The following is a 6,021-nucleotide window of genomic DNA, read 5'->3' on the forward strand; positions in this document are numbered from 1 at the left end:
AATTTTTTTTGCCAGACATGGTGGCACATACTTTTAATCTCAGCAGAGACAGATTGGTCTTTCAGAGTTGGAGGCTGGCCTGGTCTATATAGAAAGTTTCAGGCTAGCCAGAAGTACATAGTGAGACATTGTTTCAAAAACACAATCACAAAGTATTTTTTAAAAGAAATTTCATTCTATGTAATCTGGTAAAATCACAGGACATTCTAGGAAAAAAAAAGTATGGGGGAAAACAAGTAAGGTGCCAGCGAGATAACTCAGCAGAGAATGATATTTGCAGCTGAGCCTGAGAGCCTGAGTTCAGTCCTAGAGTCCACATTGTAGAAAGAAAGAAATGACTGACTCACACAAGTTGTCACACACACACACACACACACACACACACACACACACACACACACAAAATACGAGAAAATTTTAAAGAAAGGAATATCTAGTGCACTCATTTTATAAGGAGCATCTTTCCATATCAACATATATCCAACAAGAAAAGAGACTTCTGGCTTCTCTACTTTCTCATTTCCCTTGATAATATAATTCCATCACAATATTCATGTTGATTTGGTACTGCCTGGATTTAGAGTACTTCACCAACCCCTAAAGACATTCTGGTCATCTTTACCTAGACAATCTCAAACTCCCTGTTCAAACCTGGTTACATCCTGTTCCTTTGAGGCCTGCCCTTCCTCCTGTGGGTCACTTTCTATTTATGTCCTCACTAACTTTATCATCGCTTCTGGACCATCTCTTCTTCTTTGCCTCCCACACCTAATAAATTGCCATGCTGGTTATTCTTGTCCCTTTGATTAGACTGAGAAGTGACTACAAAATATGTGAGGCACACAAATGCCTCTGTTGGGACATTTCCAGGGAGGAATAATCAAGTGAGGAATCTTCTCCCTGCTTGCAGGCAGCAGCATCCCGCAGGGTTCCCCATGAGAAATGTAAAGAGGAAAAGAAAGGGCCCAGAATTCAGTCACACTCCCCTCTGCCTCCACCACAAGCTTCTCACATGCTGCCACTGCTGCCCCAGAAGCCCAGAAGTCATGCAGCCTGGATCTATGGACTAAAACCTCTAAAGCTGTGAGTCAAAATAAACTCTTCCATGCTGAGCAGTGGTGACAGCACTTGAGAGACAGAGGCAGGAGGATCTCTGGGAGTTCTGAGGTTAGCCAAGTCTACAGAGTGAGTTCTAGGACAGCCAAGAAACACTACATGGAAAAACCTTGTCTCAGAAAAAAACAAAACAAACTTCCTCCCTTCAGAAGTGTGTGTGTCAGATCTAGTGACATCATTAAGAAAAGATAACTAGCACACTGCCGCCCTTGTGCTTTGATCTCAACTCTTGATTCCCCCTTGCCTCTGGCATTCCTGCATAAATCTGTGCATGATTTCTTGCCATCCCCCAGAATATAACTCACAAAGGTGTACATTCCAAGAAGCAATAAGTTTAGAGTCCTGAGCCTAGTATTTTCATGGACATACGTTTAAGGCCAGCTCATAACACATAACATTTATAGGTCCACTTTACTCTCAGTCTTGAGCTCTGATCCTGAGGCCAAATTCCAAGACCCCATTGGTCCCAGTACCACAATAACCTTTCTCAAACTTCCTGAGCAGAAGAAACATTGAACAGTGGGCCTCCTGTGGTCTCTAATTGCAAGTTTACTATAGGTCTAGCACATATACACTCTGAACATTGTTGTTTCTACCTATACAGATATTTCCCTGGATTTTGAACACACCTATTTCTCTTACAATTCATCTGTTATTTCACATATGGAGATTCATTTTCAGCTCCTCATGATCACACAAGTATGACTATATACAAGGTCTTTCATCTGCTAAAAAGAAACTTCAGAGATTCCACATGGAAATTTTGTTCTCTGTATTTATGCTTTCTCCCAAAAAATAGCTTCTAAACTATGAACAAAATGTGGCCTTTAGAAAAGCTTGATAAATAGTCTCTGATTACTCTTAATCAGGATTTCAGCCTGTATTTCTGCCACTGACGTAGATTTTAATAACTCACTGGGCAATTTTCCCCTGTCACAACTGACCACTGGTACATTGTTCTTGCTTCAGTTCTGAGTGCATTGTTTTGATTAAAAATGAAATTGCTTAGCACTGTGCGGGAAAAATCAGACTTCTAAAAGAATAGGTGTAAGTAGCTAAAGCATCTGAAACAATAGCATTTGATCCCTGGGTTCACTGATCTAGCCCTAAAGAATAAAATTGAAAGACTGTCCTGGAATGCGATGTCTAAGAGAACATGTGGATGAGATTTTAAGATCCAAGAAATGAAGAGATGGCTCAGAAGTTAAGAGCACTTGTTCTTGCAAAGAACCAGGCTTTGATTCTCAACACCCAAATGGCAGCTCACCACCGTCTGTAATCACAGTCCCAAGGGATCTGAAGCTCTCTTAGGACCTTCTCAGGCACTTAGCATGCACATGGTTCACAGACAATACATGCAAGAAAACTACATAAAATAAACTATTAATTTTTTTCAATATCCAAGTGAGGTGCCCTACAAGAGCAAAGTCATCAGCATGCACATAAAGCTCTGCAGTCCTAAAGAACTACTGTGCTCCCAATGAAGTGGAAGATGGTAGTCACCAGAACTTCTTCACAGGAGCAGCTCTAGCTTTCAAAGTGGTGGAGCGATGTTGAGATCATGAGAAACCTGAGCATCTTTGGAAGTGATCTGAAGAAAGTTTTGAGTTGTATCAGACAAAAATATAAAAAGAAGACAGAAGAAAGGTAACATTGTAGGTTTCATTGAACGCAGTGGCAGCTTTCAAGGATTTGCGTGGTCTCATCAGCACAGCTGGGCCTACACGCAAGCAACCATGTCTACAGGACCTGCAGTTGGCATTGACCTTGGAACCACCTACTCCTTTGTGGGTGTCTTCCAGCATGGAAAGGTGGAAATAATTGCCAATGACCAGGGTAACTGAGCCACACAGAGCTATGTTGCATTTACTGACACAGAACGATTAATTGGGGGATGCTGCCAAGAATCAGGTTGCAATGAACCCCACCAACAGTTTTTTATGCCAAACGTCTGATTGGATGTAGGTTTGATGATGCTGTTGTTCAGTCTGATATGAAGCACTGAACCTTCATGGTGGTGAATGATGCTGGCAGGCCCAAGGTCCAAGCAAAAAAACAAAAGGGAGACAAAAAGTTTCTACCCAGAGGAGGTGCCCTCTATGGTTCTGACTGAGATGAAGGATATCACAGAAGCCTACCTTGGGCAGACTGTTACCAATGCCATGGTCACAGTGCCAGCTTACTTCAATGACTCTCAGCAGCAGGCAACGAAAGATGCTGGAACTATTGCTAGCCTCAATGTACTTTGAATTATCAATGAACCAACTGCTGATGCTGTTGCTTATGGTTTAGATAGGAAAGTTGGAGCTGAAAGGAATGTGTTGATTTTTTACTTAAGAGGTGGTACTTTTGATGTGTCAATCCTCACTATTGAGGATGGAATTTTTGAAGTCAAATGAACAGCTGGAGACTCCCACTTGGATGGAGAAGACTTTGATAAATGAATGGTCAAACATTTCATTGCTGAGTTTAAATGAAAGCACAAGAAGGACGTCAGTGAGAACAAGAGAGCTGTCAAGCATCTCCGTACTGCCTGTAAACAGGCTAAGTACACCCTCTCCTCCAGCACACAGGCCAGTATTGAGATTGATTCTCTTTATGAGGGACTCAATGCCTATACCTCCATTACCTGGGCTTGATTTGAAGAATTGAATGCTGACCTATTCCGTGGCACACTGGACCCTGTAGAAAAGGCCCTTTGAGATAGCAAACTGGACAAATCACAGATCCATGACATTGTCCTGGTTGGGGGTTCTACTAGAATCCCCAAGATTCAGAAGCTTCTGTAAGACTTCTTCAATGGAAAAGAGCTGAATAAGAGCATTAACCCTGATGAAGCTGTTACTTATGGTGCAGCTGTCCAGGCAGCCATTCAATCTGAAGACAAGTCAGAAAATGTTCAGCGTTTGCTGCTCTTGGATGTCACTCCTCTTTCTCTTGGTATTGAAACTGCTGGCGGAGTCATCACTGTCCTCATCAAGGGCTATACCACCATTCCTACCAAGCAGACACAGACTTTCACCACTTACTCTGACAACTAGCCTGGTGTCCTCATTGAGGTGTATGAAAGTGAAAGGGCCACAACCAAGGATAATAACCTGCTTGGAAAGATTGAGCTCACAGGCAAAGCTCCAGCACCCCATGGTGTCCCTCAGATTAAAGTCAGCTTTGACATTGATGCCAATGTCATCTTTATGTTTCTGATGTAGATAAGAGCACAGGAAAGGAGAACAAGACCACCATCACCAATGACAAGGGATGTTTGAGCAAGGAGGATATTGAATGCATGGTCCAAAAAGCTGAGAAGTACAAAGCTGAAGATGAGAAACAGAATGATAAGGTTTCCTCCAAGAATTCACTGGAATAGTATGCCTTCAACATGAAAGCAACAGATGAAGATGAGAAACTTCAAGGCAAAATCAGTAATCAGGACAAACAGAAGATTCAGGCCAAGAGTAATGAAGTCATCAGTTGGCTGGATAAGAATCAGACTACCAAGAAGGAAGAGTTTGAACACCAGGAGAAAGTCTACAACCCTATCATTACCAAGCTGTACCAGAGTGCTGGTGGCATGCCTGGAGGAATGCCTGGCAGCTTCCCTGGTGGGGGAGCACTTCCATCTGGTGGTGCTTCTTCAGGCTCCACCATTGAGGAGGTGGATTAAGTCAGTCCAAGTAGAGGTGTAGCATTGTTCCACGGGGAAACATTTGAAGGACCCAAATTTATTTCACCATTTACACAGCAGTTAAATTAAACTGCTATGATAAATTGCTGGGCATTCTCAATACTTGGAACATGGAATGTGTGCACAGGGAGAGAACACTGCACTTAATAAACACTTTATCTATCCTAGATGGAAAGTGCAATGTCTAGTAAAACTATTTAAATCGACACCATTTAAAAAAGAAAAGAAAAGAAAGGTAACATCACAGGCAAAATGACAAGAATGTGCAATGTGGTCTTTCATCTGTGAACAAAAAGAAAGAAGCTGTAAACACAAAGGCTGATTGGCAGATTAGAATGTCAATGATGTAAAGAGATTGGAACGTGCAGTGTCCTTTACCCCTCCAACTCCCTCTATCTTCCTCCTGCTCTTCAACAAAACTCCCAGAGCTCTGCCTATTGTTTGGCTGAGAGTCTCTGCATCTGTTTCCATCAGCTGCTTGGATGAAGCCACTAAGAAGACAGTTATGCTAGGCTCCTGTCTGCAAGCATAGCAGAATATCATTAAAGTGACAGGGGTTGGCTCTCTCCCATGGGTTGAGTTGCAAATTGGGCCGGTCGTTGATTTACTATTCCTTCAATCTCTACTCCATTGTAATCCCTACATGTCTTGTAGGTAAGACAAATTTTGGTTCAAAGGTTTTATGGGTGGGTTGGTGTCCTTCTCCCTACAGTGGACGTCCCACTTACCTACAGGAGGTGATGACTTCAGGCTCCTTCGCCACTGCTCCTAGGAGTCTCAACTAGGCTTACCACCCTAGACCCCCAGAAGCCTCTGCTGTTCCAGAGATGCCACCCACCAACATCTGTTCTCTTTCCTGGTCATTCTCATGTCCCCAGAAAATTAACCTAGGTCTATGGGGGCTCAAAGAGACTGAACCAACAAACAAAAAGCAAGCATGTGCTGGACCTAGACCCCCTACACATATGTAGCAGATGTGCATCTTAGTCAACATATGGGTGCCCTAATAATGGGAGTAGAGTCTTTCTCTAACTCTGTTGCCTTTCTCTGGATCCCTTTCCCCTAGCTGGGCTGCCTTGTCAGGACTAACGGGAGAGGATAAGCTTACTCCTACTGCACTTTGAGGTGCCAGGGTGGATTGGTACCTCTGAGAGGCCTCCACTTATCTGAGAAAGAAAGTGAGTAATAGGGGGAGAGCCACATGAGGGTGTAGCTGGGAA

General features: G+C 43.0%; 1 pseudogene; it reads left to right on the plus strand.

The window, feature by feature from the left end:
* The first annotated feature begins 2,852 nt into the window (after positions 1 to 2,852).
* On the plus strand, positions 2,853 to 4,838 carry LOC127195174 (heat shock cognate 71 kDa protein-like; annotated as a pseudogene).
* The last annotated feature ends 1,183 nt before the right edge of the window (positions 4,839 to 6,021 follow it).

The sequence above is a fragment of the Acomys russatus genome, chromosome 11 (genome assembly GCF_903995435.1).
Source record: "Acomys russatus chromosome 11, mAcoRus1.1, whole genome shotgun sequence".
In the NCBI taxonomy this organism is placed as follows: Eukaryota; Metazoa; Chordata; class Mammalia; order Rodentia; family Muridae; genus Acomys; species Acomys russatus.